Genomic DNA, 13127 nt, shown 5'->3' with positions numbered 1-13127 from the left:
CCGGACGAGCTCCGGACACGGTAAGTGCTTTAAAATTGTTTTATTAAGGGTAGTTGCTTAAATAATGTATGTAGGGGAGAGCGGGAGGGAGGTGCGTAGTGGGGCTACGCGGAGTGCGGGAGTGGGCGTAGCTTCTCGCCCTCTCCCCGTAGCTCCGCGGAGCCCCACTACGCCCACTACGACCAGGGTTAGTTAGAAGGCCAGGAGTGAGGGAAAGGCAATCCTCTGGACACTTCATGAAAGATCTAATTTCAATTAAGCACAAAACACTTCCCTTAATTTGACATAATTGCCAAAATGGAATAGTCAGTTGGGCCCTTCTAGTGGATTATGGCTGTGTCTTGAAAGAGAGTGTAATTGTACTACGAGACATGCCCACCTTCAAAAGAGTGTCTGATGGCGTTCCGACGAAGGTGGGATTCGAACCCACGCGTGCAGAGCACAATGGATTAGCAGTCCATCGCCTTAACCACTCGGCCACCTCGTCTGCCTTAGGTGACTATGTTTCATTTTTTAGGAAATTCTTACGATGTGCTAATTACAAATAATCATAAGTTTCTCCTAGACTGTGTCAGAACTGGCAAATATATGTGGTGTTCAATAGACAGAGCACATGATATAGCAGAATTATCAAATCTGTTCCATTAGGACTGTAGTTTTTAATAGTCATGATAACATGCTAGCATGTGAGTCGATCTTGCACAGTGAATAAGGGAGCAGTGCCAGTATCTACTTGGTCAGCTCTAGATGGCTCAACAGGGGAGGTATGAGAGCAGTGAGCTCCAGTGGCGCAATCGGGTGCGGTACTTATACAGCAGTACTTGCATTGAGGCATGCCGAGGTTGTGAGTTCGAGCCTCACCTGGAGCAGCTTACTGGCTTTTCATAAACCATTTCACTAAAAGTAAAGATTAAACTCAGGGGAAAGACGGCCCTTGCTAGAGAGTTTTTACTTCTTTTCAGGATCTGCGTGTCCGACTCTTCCAGGTGCAAATATCACAATCCTATTCGATGCTCCTTATAAACATTCCATGATGTGCCGTCTTGCATAGCATGCAAACACCACATCAGTGCATTTAAAAATACATTTGTAGAATAATAAATATGATGAAAACATTGTTGTCACGGGATAACCATATACTGAGGAGCTGCAAACAGTGCTGTATCAGCTACTTACAATAACATTTAACTGAAAGACATATCAAAAGAAGAGCGTCATCATATTAATGTTTCTAGTCAACATAAGAGTTGCACCATAGCAGCTTATGGTGCTTTCTGCTCAGATTGTGCCTCCAATCCCACATTGATTTTTTTTTATTCTTTGCAGTTTAAAAAAACAATTCATGCTCAAAGTGAACTTTTTAAAACCATTCAACCTAATATATTTATTTCTCTAACTTGTGAATGTGGTCCATGTTCTCTTTTCCTCATCCCTATCACGATACTCCTTTTCCCGAAATCAGGTTCACTTCTTTATCCAGCCCACCCATCCAAGGTCACCAAATCTATGAAGCGATTCTGCTTTTTCTCACATTCTCTCTATGTACAAGATACCTTGTATCATTTGAATGGACAGCAGGAGAGTTGGATATTTATGGTTAGTGGGGGTGGGGTTTTGAAGATTAACCTCATTTGACTAAGAGCCGGGGCATCTGGGAGGAAAAGTATTTTAAGGGGGATGAAGTTCACATCTCCTTGGTGAAATTTCTAGATCCTTATTTCATCCTTTCTGTGGATGCAGACTCAGTCGGAACAGAGGTCATAGTCCTCGCTCTGACTTTCAAAGGAACTTCAAATATGCATGGCTTATTTGGCTTTGCCCGGCGGGGTGAGAATGGCGTTTGTCAGGCGATCGGAAGGGGTGAGGCGATAGTTTATGGTTCAATGGTTTTCATGAAGTCTTCTTGATACGATGAAAGCAGGAAAGGGAAGCTTGTCAATAAGCAAACTTAAGACAAGGTGTGACTCCTAGAAAGAATGACTTGGAAACAACATACAGAAACTCACATATAAAAAGGCCCTGATGAGGCTTGAACTCATGACCCCTGGTTTACAAGACCAGTGCTCTGCCACTGAGCTACAAGGCCAGCCTGCCTGCAGTATGTAAATCGCTTCATGTATTCTTACTGCGGTATGAAGATATCTATGATTTTGAGACTCTGTATGGAAATGCAGTTGCATTTGAATGTCTACATGCGTGCACAAATTGAAGAGCATGCTTAAGACACTTTTCTTGGAAGTAGGAAAAACTCCATTTTGATTTGAGAACATAAGAGTATTCACATTTATGACCATACTGATAGCTCTAGTTAGTATGTCCACAATCAGTGACAGATAGAGAACTCACTTATTAGAAGTGATCTGTCTCTGTGGGGCAGACATATGTCAACAGTCATACACTTGAGATGGCTGAAACTTTAGGAGTAAGAGCTGCTTTCTTATCAGTCTATCTATCCAAACTGGTTAGAAGTAACCCTGGGCGTCCGAATCGGCTACGCCCACGGAGTAGGCGTAGTGTTGCCTTCTACGCATTTTGCGTAGACAGCGTAGCCGGCAACACTACTCCCACTCCGTGTGCGTAGCCGATTCGGCCGCCACCCGCCTCCCTCCCGCCCTCCCCTACATACATTATTTAAGCAACTAACCTTAATAAAACAATTTTTAAAGCACTTACCATGTCCGGGGCTCTTCCGGGGCTCCCTCTTGGAATAGCGTCCCTTCCTGGATACCAATGCGCATGCGCGGCCTCCCGCGCATGCGCATTGGTATCCAGGACGACGCTATTCCAAGATGGAGCCCCGGACGAGCCCCGGACACGGTAAGTGCTTTAAAATTGTTTTATTAAGGGTAGTTGCTTAAATAATGTATGTAGGGGAGAGCGGGAGGGAGGTGCGTAGTGGGGCTACGCGGAGTGCGGGAGTGGGCGTAGCTTCTCGCCCACTCCGCGGAGCTCCGCGGAGCGCCACTACGCCCACTACGACCAGGGTTAGTTAGAAGGCCAGGAGTGAGGGAAAGGCAATCCTCTGGACACTTCATGAAAGATCTAAATTCAATTAAGCACAAAACACTTCCTTTAATTTGACATAATTGCCAAAATGGAATAGTCAGTTGGGCCCTTCTAGTGGATTATGGCTGTGTCTTGAAAGAGAGTGTAATTGTACTACGAGACATGCCCACCTTCAAAAGAGTGTCAGATGGCGTTCCGACGAAGGTGGGATTCGAACCCACGCGTGCAGAGCACAATGGATTAGCAGTCCATCGCCTTAACCACTCAGCCACCTCGTCTGCCTTAGGTGACTATGTTTCATTTTTTAGGAAATTCTTACGATGTGCTAATTACAAATAATCATAAGTTTCTCCTAGACTGTGTCAGAACTGGCAAATATATGTGGTGTTCAATAGACAGAGCACATGATATAGCAGAATTATCAAATCTGTTCTATTAGGACTGTAGTTTTTAATAGTCATGATAACATGTTAGCATGTGAGTCGATCTTGCACAGTGAATAAGGGAGCAGTGCCAGTATCTACTTGGTCAGCTCTAGATGGCTCAACAGGGGAGGTATGAGAACAGTGAGCTCCAGTGGCGCAATCGGTTAGCGCGCGGTACTTATACAGCAGTACTTGCATTGAGGCATGCCGAGGTTGTGAGTTCGAGCCTCACCTGGAGCAGCTTACTGGTTTTTCATAAACCATTTCACTAAAAGTAAAGATTAAACTCAGGGGAAAGACGGCCCTTGCTAGAGAGTTTTTACTTCTTTTCAGGATCTGCGTGTCCGACTCTTCCAGGTGCAAATATCACAATCCTATTCGATGCTCCTTATAAACATTCCATGATGAGCCGTCTTGCATAGCATGCAAACACCACATCAGTGCATTTAAAAATACATTTGTAGAATAATAAATATGATGAAAACATTGTTGTCACGGGATAACCATATACTGAGGAGCTGCAAACAGTGCTGTATCAGCTACTTACAATAACATTTAACTGAAAGACATATCAAAAGAAGAGCGTCATCATATTAATGTTTCTAGTCAACATAAGAGTTGCACCATAGCAGCTTATGGTGCTTTCTGCTCAGATTGTGCCTCCAATCCCACATTGATTTTTTTTTATTCTTTGCAGTTTAAAAAAACAATTCATGCTCAAAGTTAACTTTTTAAAACCATTCAACCTAATATATTTATTTCTCTAACTTGTGAATGTGGTCCATGTTCTCTTTTCCTCATCCCCATCACGATACTCCTTTTCCCGAAATCAGGTTCACTTCTTTATCCAGCCCACCTATCCAAGGTCACCAAATCTATGAAGCGATTCTGCTTTTTCTCACATTCTCTCTATGTACAAGATACCTTGTATCATTTGAATGGACAGCAGGAGAGTCGGATATTTATGGTTAGTGGGGGTGGGGTTTTGAAGATTAACCTCATTTGACTAAGAGCCGGGGCATCTGGGAGGAAAAGTATTTTAAGGGGGATGAAGTTCACATCTCCTTGGTGAAATTTCTAGATCCTTATTTCATCCTTTCTGTGGATGCAGACTCAGTCGGAACAGAGGTCATAGTCCTCGCTCTGACTTTCAAAGGAACTTCAAATATGCATGGCTTATTTGGCTTTGCCCGGCGGGGTGAGAATGGCGTTTGTCAGGCGTTCGGAAGGCGTGAGGCGATAGTTTATGGTTCAATGGTTTTCATGAAGTCTTCTTGATACGATGAAAGCAGGAAAGGGAAGCTTGTCAATAAGCAAACTTAAGACAAGGTGTGACTCCTAGAAAGAATGACTTGGAAACAACATACAGAAACTCACATATAAAAAGGCCCTGATGAGGCTTGAACTCATGACCCCTGGTTTACAAGACCAGTGCTCTGCCACTGAGCTACAAGGCCAGCCTGCCTGCAGTATGTAAATCGCTTCATGTATTCTTACTGCGGTATGAAGATATCTATGATTTTGAGACTCTGTATGGAAATGCAGTTGCATTTGAATGTCTACATGCGTGCACAAATTGAAGAGCATGCTTAAGACACTTTTCTTGGAAGTAGGAAAAACTCCATTTTGATTTGAGAACATAAGAGTATTCACATTTATGACCATACTGATAGCTCTAGTTAGTATGTCCCCAATCAGTGACAGATAGAGAACTCACTTATTAGAAGTGATCTGTCTCTGTGGGGCAGACATATGTCAACAGTCATACACTTGAGATGGCTGAAACTTTAGGAGTAAGAGCTGCTTTCTTATCAGTCTATCTATCCAAACTGGTTAGAAGTAACCCTGGGCGTCCGAATCGGCAACGCCCACGGAGTAGGCGTAGTGTTGCCTTCTACGCATTTTGCGTAGACAGCGTAGCCGGCAACACTACGCCCACTCCGTGTGCGTAGCCGATTCGGCCGCCACCCGCCTCCCTCCCGTCCTCCCCTACATACATTATTTAAGCAACTAACCTTAATAAAACAATTTTTAAAGCACTTACCATGTCCGGGGCTCTTCCGGGGCTCCCTCTTGGAATAGCGTCCCTTCCTGGATACCAATGCGCATGCGCGGCCTCCCGCGCATGCGCATTGGTATCCAGGACGACGCTATTCCAAGAGGGAGCCCCGGACGAGCTCCGGACACGGTAAGTGCTTTAAAATTGTTTTATTAAGGGTAGTTGCTTAAATAATGTATGTAGGGGAGAGCGGGAGGGAGGTGCGTAGTGGGGCTACGCGGAGTGCGGGAGTGGGCGTAGCTTCTCGCCCTCTCCGCGTAGCTCCGCGGAGCCCCACTACGCCCACTACGACCAGGGTTAGTTAGAAGGCCAGGAGTGAGGGAAAGGCAATCCTCTGGACACTTCATGAAAGATCTAATTTCAATTAAGCACAAAACACTTCCCTTAATTTGACATAATTGCCAAAATGGAATAGTCAGTTGGGCCCTTCTAGTGGATTATGGCTGTGTCTTGAAAGAGAGTGTAATTGTACTACGAGACATGCCCACCTTCAAAAGAGTGTCTGATGGCGTTCCGACGAAGGTGGGATTCGAACCCACGCGTGCAGAGCACAATGGATTAGCAGTCCATCGCCTTAACCACTCGGCCACCTCGTCTGCCTTAGGTGACTATGTTTCATTTTTTAGGAAATTCTTACGATGTGCTAATTACAAATAATCATAAGTTTCTCCTAGACTGTGTCAGAACTGGCAAATATATGTGGTGTTCAATAGACAGAGCACATGATATAGCAGAATTATCAAATCTGTTCCATTAGGACTGTAGTTTTTAATAGTCATGATAACATGCTAGCATGTGAGTCGATCTTGCACAGTGAATAAGGGAGCAGTGCCAGTATCTACTTGGTCAGCTCTAGATGGCTCAACAGGGGAGGTATGAGAGCAGTGAGCTCCAGTGGCGCAATCGGGCGCGGTACGTATACAGCAGTACTTGCATTGAGGCATGCCGAGGTTGTGAGTTCGAGCCTCACCTGGAGCAGCTTACTGGTTTTTCATAAACCATTTCACTAAAAGTAAAGATTAAACTCAGGGGAAAGACGGCCCTTGCTAGAGAGTTTTTACTTCTTTTCAGGATCTGCGTGTCCGACTCTTCCAGGTGCAAATATCACAATCCTATTCGATGCTCCTTATAAACATTCGATGATGTGCCGTCTTGCATAGCATGCAAACACCACATCAGTGCATTTAAAAATACATTTGTAGAATAATAAATATGATGAAAACATTGTTGTCACGGGATAACCATATACTGAGGAGCTGCAAACAGTGCTGTATCAGCTACTTACAATAACATTTAACTGAAAGACATATCAAAAGAAGAGCGTCATCATATTAATGTTTCTAGTCAACATAAGAGTTGCACCATAGCAGCTTATGGTGCTTTCTGCTCAGATTGTGCCTCCAATCCCACATTGATTTTTTTTTATTCTTTGCAGTTTAAAAAAACAATTCATGCTCAAAGTGAACTTTTTAAAACCATTCAACCTAATATATTTATTTCTCTAACTTGTGAATGTGGTCCATGTTCTCTTTTCCTCATCCCTATCACGATACTCCTTTTCCCGAAATCAGGTTCACTTCTTTATCCAGCCCACCCATCCAAGGTCACCAAATCTATGAAGCGATTCTGCTTTTTCTCACATTCTCTCTATGTACAAGATACCTTGTATCATTTGAATGGACAGCAGGAGAGTTGGATATTTATGGTTAGTGGGGGTGGGGTTTTGAAGATTAACCTCATTTGACTAAGAGCCGGGGCATCTGGGAGGAAAAGTATTTTAAGGGGGATGAAGTTCACATCTCCTTGGTGAAATTTCTAGATCCTTATTTCATCCTTTCTGTGGATGCAGACTCAGTCGGAACAGAGGTCATAGTCCTCGCTCTGACTTTCAAAGGAACTTCAAATATGCATGGCTTATTTGGCTTTGCCCGGCGGGGTGAGAATGGCGTTTGTCAGGCGATCGGAAGGGGTGAGGCGATAGTTTATGGTTCAATGGTTTTCATGAAGTCTTCTTGATACGATGAAAGCAGGAAAGGGAAGCTTGTCAATAAGCAAACTTAAGACAAGGTGTGACTCCTAGAAAGAATGACTTGGAAACAACATACAGAAACTCACATATAAAAAGGCCCTGATGAGGCTTGAACTCATGACCCCTGGTTTACAAGACCAGTGCTCTGCCACTGAGCTACAAGGCCAGCCTGCCTGCAGTATGTAAATCGCTTCATGTATTCTTACTGCGGTATGAAGATATCTATGATTTTGAGACTCTGTATGGAAATGCAGTTGCATTTGAATGTCTACATGCGTGCACAAATTGAAGAGCATGCTTAAGACACTTTTCTTGGAAGTAGGAAAAACTCCATTTTGATTTGAGAACATAAGAGTATTCACATTTATGACCATACTGATAGCTCTAGTTAGTATGTCCACAATCAGTGACAGATAGAGAACTCACTTATTAGAAGTGATCTGTCTCTGTGGGGCAGACATATGTCAACAGTCATACACTTGAGATGGCTGAAACTTTAGGAGTAAGAGCTGCTTTCTTATCAGTCTATCTATCCAAACTGGTTAGAAGTAACCCTGGGCGTCCGAATCGGCTACGCCCACGGAGTAGGCGTAGTGTTGCCTTCTACGCATTTTGCGTAGACAGCGTAGCCGGCAACACTACGCCCACTCCGTGTGCGTAGCCGATTCGGCCGCCACCCGCCTCCCTCCCGCCCTCCCCTACATACATTATTTAAGCAACTAACCTTAATAAAACAATTTTTAAAGCACTTACCATGTCCGGGGCTCTTCCGGGGCTCCCTCTTGGAATAGCGTCCCTTCCTGGATACCAATGCGCATGCGCGGCCTCCCGCGCATGCGCATTGGTATCCAGGACGACGCTATTCCAAGATGGAGCCCCGGACGAGCCCCGGACACGGTAAGTGCTTTAAAATTGTTTTATTAAGGGTAGTTGCTTAAATAATGTATGTAGGGGAGAGCGGGAGGGAGGTGCGTAGTGGGGCTACGCGGAGTGCGGGAGTGGGCGTAGCTTCTCGCCCACTCCGCGTAGCTCCGCGGAGCGCCACTACGCCCACTACGACCAGGGTTAGTTAGAAGGCCAGGAGTGAGGGAAAGGCAATCCTCTGGACACTTCATGAAAGATCTAAATTCAATTAAGCACAAAACACTTCCTTTAATTTGACATAATTGCCAAAATGGAATAGTCAGTTGGGCCCTTCTAGTGGATTATGGCTGTGTCTTGAAAGAGAGTGTAATTGTACTACGAGACATGCCCACCTTCAAAAGAGTGTCAGATGGCGTTCCGACGAAGGTGGGATTCGAACCCACGCGTGCAGAGCACAATGGATTAGCAGTCCATCGCCTTAACCACTCAGCCACCTCGTCTGCCTTAGGTGACTATGTTTCATTTTTTAGGAAATTCTTACGATGTGCTAATTACAAATAATCATAAGTTTCTCCTAGACTGTGTCAGAACTGGCAAATATATGTGGTGTTCAATAGACAGAGCACATGATATAGCAGAATTATCAAATCTGTTCCATTAGGACTGTAGTTTTTAATAGTCATGATAACATGTTAGCATGTGAGTCGATCTTGCACAGTGAATAAGGGAGCAGTGCCAGTATCTACTTGGTCAGCTCTAGATGGCTCAACAGGGGAGGTATGAGAACAGTGAGCTCCAGTGGCGCAATCGGTTAGCGCGCGGTACTTATACAGCAGTACTTGCATTGAGGCATGCCGAGGTTGTGAGTTCGAGCCTCACCTGGAGCAGCTTACTGGTTTTTCATAAACCATTTCACTAAAAGTAAAGATTAAACTCAGGGGAAAGACGGCCCTTGCTAGAGAGTTTTTACTTCTTTTCAGGATCTGCGTGTCCGACTCTTCCAGGTGCAAATATCACAATCCTATTCGATGCTCCTTATAAACATTCCATGATGAGCCATCTTGCATAGCATGCAAACACCACATCAGTGCATTTAAAAATACATTTGTAGAATAATAAATATGATGAAAACATTGTTGTCACGGGATAACCATATACTGAGGAGCTGCAAACAGTGCTGTATCAGCTACTTACAATAACATTTAACTGAAAGACATATCAAAAGAAGAGCGTCATCATATTAATGTTTCTAGTCAACATAAGAGTTGCACCATAGCAGCTTATGGTGCTTTCTGCTCAGATTGTGCCTCCAATCCCACATTGATTTTTTTTTATTCTTTGCAGTTTAAAAAAACAATTCATGCTCAAAGTTAACTTTTTAAAACCATTCAACCTAATATATTTATTTCTCTAACTTGTGAATGTGGTCCATGTTCTCTTTTCCTCATCCCCATCACGATACTCCTTTTCCCGAAATCAGGTTCACTTCTTTATCCAGCCCACCCATCCAAGGTCACCAAATCTATGAAGCGATTCTGCTTTTTCTCACATTCTCTCTATGTACAAGATACCTTGTATCATTTGAATGGACAGCAGGAGAGTCGGATATTTATGGTTAGTGGGGGTGGGGTTTTGAAGATTAACCTCATTTGACTAAGAGCCGGGGCATCTGGGAGGAAAAGTATTTTAAGGGGGATGAAGTTCACATCTCCTTGGTGAAATTTCTAGATCCTTATTTCATCCTTTCTGTGGATGCAGACTCAGTCGGAACAGAGGTCATAGTCCTCGCTCTGACTTTCAAAGGAACTTCAAATATGCATGGCTTATTTGGCTTTGCCCGGCAGGGCTTGCCCGGCGGGGTGAGAATGGCGTTTGTCAGGCGTTCGTCAGGCGATCGGAAGGGGTGAGGCGATAGTTTATGGTTCAATGGTTTTCATGAAGTCTTCTTGATACGATGAAAGCAGGAAAGGGAAGCTTGTCAATAAGCAAACTTAAGACAAGGTGTGACTCCTAGAAAGAATGACTTGGAAACAACATACAGAAACTCACATATAAAAAGGCCCTGATGAGGCTTGAACTCATGACCCCTGGTTTACAAGACCAGTGCTCTGCCACTGAGCTACAAGGCCAGCCTGCCTGCAGTATGTAAATCGCTTCATGTATTCTTACTGCGGTATGAAGATATCTATGATTTTGAGACTCTGTATGGAAATGCAGTTGCATTTGAATGTCTACATGCGTGCACAAATTGAAGAGCATGCTTAAGACACTTTTCTTGGAAGTAGGAAAACTCCATTTTGATTTGAGAACATAAGAGTATTCACATTTATGACCATACTGATAGCTCTAGTTAGTATGTCCACAATCAGTGACAGATAGAGAACACACTTATTAGAAGTGATCTGTCTCTGTGGGGCAGACATATGTCAACAGTCATACACTTGAGATGGCTGAAACTTTAGGAGTAAGAGCTGCTTTCTTATCAGTCTATCTATCCAAACTGGTTAGAAGTAACCCTGGGCGTCCGAATCGGCTACGCCCACGGAGTAGGCGTAGTGTTGCCTTCTACGCATTTTGCGTAGACAGCGTAGCCGGCAACACTACGCCCACTCCGTGAGCGTAGCCGATTCGGCCGCCACCCGCCTCCCTCCCGCCCTCCCCTACATACATTATTTAAGCAACTAACCTTAATAAAACAATTTTTAAAGCACTTACCATGTCCGGGGCTCTTCCGGGGCTCCCTCTTGGAATAGCGTCCCTTCCTGGATACCAATGCGCATGCGCGGCCTCCCGCGCATGCGCATTGGTATCCAGGATGACGCTATTCCAAGAGGGAGCCCCGGACGAGCTCCGGACACGGTAAGTGCTTTAAAATTGTTTTATTAAGGGTAGTTGCTTAAATAATGTATGTAGGGGAGAGCGGGAGGGAGGTGCGTAGTGGGGCTACGCGGAGTGCGGGAGTGGGCGTAGCTTCTCGCCCACTCCGCGTAGCTCCGCGGAGCCCCACTACACCCACTACGACCAGGGTTAGTTAGAAGGCCAGGAGTGACGGAAAGGCAATCCTCTGGACACTTCATGAAAGATCTAATTTCAATTAAGCACAAAACACTTCCCTTAATTTGACATAATTGCCAAAATGGAATAGTCAGTTGGGCCCTTCTAGTGGATTATGGCTGTGTCTTGAAAGAGAGTATAATTGTACTACGAGACATGCCTACCTTCAAAAGAGTGTCTGATGGCGTTCCGACGAAGGTGGGATTCGAACCCACGCGTGCACGAAGGTGGGATTCGAACCCACGCGTGCAGAGCACAATGGATTAGCAGTCCATCGCCTTAACCACTCGGCCACCTCGTCTGCCTTAGATGACTATGTTTCATTTTTTAGGAAATTCTTACGATGTGCTAATTACAAATAATCATAAGTTTCTCCTAGACTGTGTCAGAACTGGCAAATATATGTGGTGTTCAATAGACAGAGCACATGATATAGCAGAATTATCAAATCTGTTCCATTAGGACTGTAGATTTTAATAGTCATGATAACATTCTAGCATGTGAGTCGATCTTGCACAGTGAATAAGGGAGCAGTGCCAGTATCTACTTGGTCAGCTCTAGATGGCTCAACAGGGGAGGTATGAGAACAGTGAGCTCCAGTGGCGCAATCGGTTAGCGCGCGGTACTTATACAGCAGTACTTGCAATGAGGCATGCCGAGGTTGTGAGTTCGAGCCTCACCTGGAGCAGCTTACTGGTTTTTCATAAACCATTTCACTAAAAGTAAAGATTAAACTCAGGGGAAAGACGGCCCTTGCTAGAGAGTTTTTACTTCTTTTCAGGATCTGCGTGTCCGACTCTTCCAGGTGCAAATATCACAATCCTATTCGATGCTCCTTATAAACATTCCATGATGTGCCGTCTTGCATAGCATGCAAACACCACATCAGTGCATTTAAAAATACATTTGTAGAATAATAAATATGATGAAAACATTGTTGTCACGGGATAACCATATACTGAGGAGCTGCAAACAGTGCTGTATCAGCTACTTACAATAAAATTTAACTGAAAGACATATCAAAAGAAGAGCGTCATCATATTAATGTTTCTAGTCAACATAAGAGTTGCACCATAGCAGCTTATGGTGCTTTCTGCTCAGATTGTGCCTCCAATCCCACATTGATTTTTTTTATTCTTTGAAGTTTAAAAAAACAATTCATGCTCAAAGTTAACTTTTTAAAACCATTCAACCTAATATATTTATTTCTCTAACTTGTGAATGTGGTCCATGTTCTCTTTTCCTCATCCCCATCACGATACTCCTTTTCCCGAAATCAGGTTCACTTCTTTATCCAGCCCACCTATCCAAGGTCACCAAATCTATGAAGCGATTCTGCTTTTTCTCACATTCTCTCTATGTACAAGATACCTTGTATCATTTGAATGGACAGCAGGAGAGTCGGATATTTATGGTTAGTGGGGGTGGGGTTTTGAAGATTAACCTCATTTGACTAAGAGCCGGGGCATCTGGGAGGAAAAGTATTTTAAGGGGGATGAAGTTCACATCTCCTTGGTGAAATTTCTAGATCCTTATTTCATCCTTTCTGTGGATGCAGACTCAGTCGGAACAGAGGTCATAGTCCTCGCTCTGACTTTCAAAGGAACTTCAAATATGCATGGCTTATTTGGCTTTGCCCGGCAGGGTGAGAATGGCGTTTGTCAGGCGATCGGAAGGGGTGAGGCGATAG

The 13127-nt window shown here is 44.1% G+C and overlaps 12 non-coding genes across 12 annotated transcripts; 3 read left to right on the top strand and 9 right to left on the bottom strand.

Annotated features, from left to right (window-relative positions):
• Nucleotides 1-405: 405 nt before the first annotated feature.
• TRNAS-GCU (transfer RNA serine (anticodon GCU)) lies at nucleotides 406-487 on the bottom strand. Its single transcript has one exon. It is a non-coding gene; the product is annotated as a tRNA-Ser (tRNA).
• A 1527-nt stretch (nucleotides 488-2014) lies between these two features.
• On the bottom strand, nucleotides 2015-2086 carry TRNAT-UGU (transfer RNA threonine (anticodon UGU)). Its single transcript has one exon. It is a non-coding gene; the product is annotated as a tRNA-Thr (tRNA).
• A 1116-nt stretch (nucleotides 2087-3202) lies between these two features.
• TRNAS-GCU (transfer RNA serine (anticodon GCU)) lies at nucleotides 3203-3284 on the bottom strand. The gene has a single exon. It is a non-coding gene; the product is annotated as a tRNA-Ser (tRNA).
• A 292-nt stretch (nucleotides 3285-3576) lies between these two features.
• TRNAI-UAU (transfer RNA isoleucine (anticodon UAU)) lies at nucleotides 3577-3671 on the top strand. The gene is made up of 2 exons: nucleotides 3577-3614; nucleotides 3636-3671. It is a non-coding gene; the product is annotated as a tRNA-Ile (tRNA).
• Nucleotides 3672-4816: 1145 nt separating this feature from the next.
• TRNAT-UGU (transfer RNA threonine (anticodon UGU)) lies at nucleotides 4817-4888 on the bottom strand. Its single transcript has one exon. It is a non-coding gene; the product is annotated as a tRNA-Thr (tRNA).
• Nucleotides 4889-6004: 1116 nt separating this feature from the next.
• Nucleotides 6005-6086, bottom strand: TRNAS-GCU (transfer RNA serine (anticodon GCU)). Its single transcript has one exon. It is a non-coding gene; the product is annotated as a tRNA-Ser (tRNA).
• Nucleotides 6087-7613: 1527 nt separating this feature from the next.
• TRNAT-UGU (transfer RNA threonine (anticodon UGU)) lies at nucleotides 7614-7685 on the bottom strand. The gene has a single exon. It is a non-coding gene; the product is annotated as a tRNA-Thr (tRNA).
• A 1116-nt stretch (nucleotides 7686-8801) lies between these two features.
• TRNAS-GCU (transfer RNA serine (anticodon GCU)) lies at nucleotides 8802-8883 on the bottom strand. The gene has a single exon. It is a non-coding gene; the product is annotated as a tRNA-Ser (tRNA).
• Nucleotides 8884-9175: 292 nt separating this feature from the next.
• On the top strand, nucleotides 9176-9270 carry TRNAI-UAU (transfer RNA isoleucine (anticodon UAU)). The gene is made up of 2 exons: nucleotides 9176-9213; nucleotides 9235-9270. It is a non-coding gene; the product is annotated as a tRNA-Ile (tRNA).
• A 1170-nt stretch (nucleotides 9271-10440) lies between these two features.
• Nucleotides 10441-10512, bottom strand: TRNAT-UGU (transfer RNA threonine (anticodon UGU)). Its single transcript has one exon. It is a non-coding gene; the product is annotated as a tRNA-Thr (tRNA).
• A 1143-nt stretch (nucleotides 10513-11655) lies between these two features.
• TRNAS-GCU (transfer RNA serine (anticodon GCU)) lies at nucleotides 11656-11738 on the bottom strand. Its single transcript has one exon. It is a non-coding gene; the product is annotated as a tRNA-Ser (tRNA).
• Nucleotides 11739-12030: 292 nt separating this feature from the next.
• Nucleotides 12031-12125, top strand: TRNAI-UAU (transfer RNA isoleucine (anticodon UAU)). Its single transcript has 2 exons — nucleotides 12031-12068; nucleotides 12090-12125. It is a non-coding gene; the product is annotated as a tRNA-Ile (tRNA).
• Nucleotides 12126-13127: the final 1002 nt, after the last annotated feature.

The sequence above is a fragment of the Lissotriton helveticus genome, chromosome 5_1 (genome assembly GCF_964261635.1).
Source record: "Lissotriton helveticus chromosome 5_1, aLisHel1.1, whole genome shotgun sequence".
NCBI lineage: Eukaryota > Metazoa > Chordata > Amphibia > Caudata > Salamandridae > Lissotriton > Lissotriton helveticus.
Note: the sequence above shows the minus strand (reverse complement) of the source record. Positions and strands in the feature narration are given on the sequence as shown.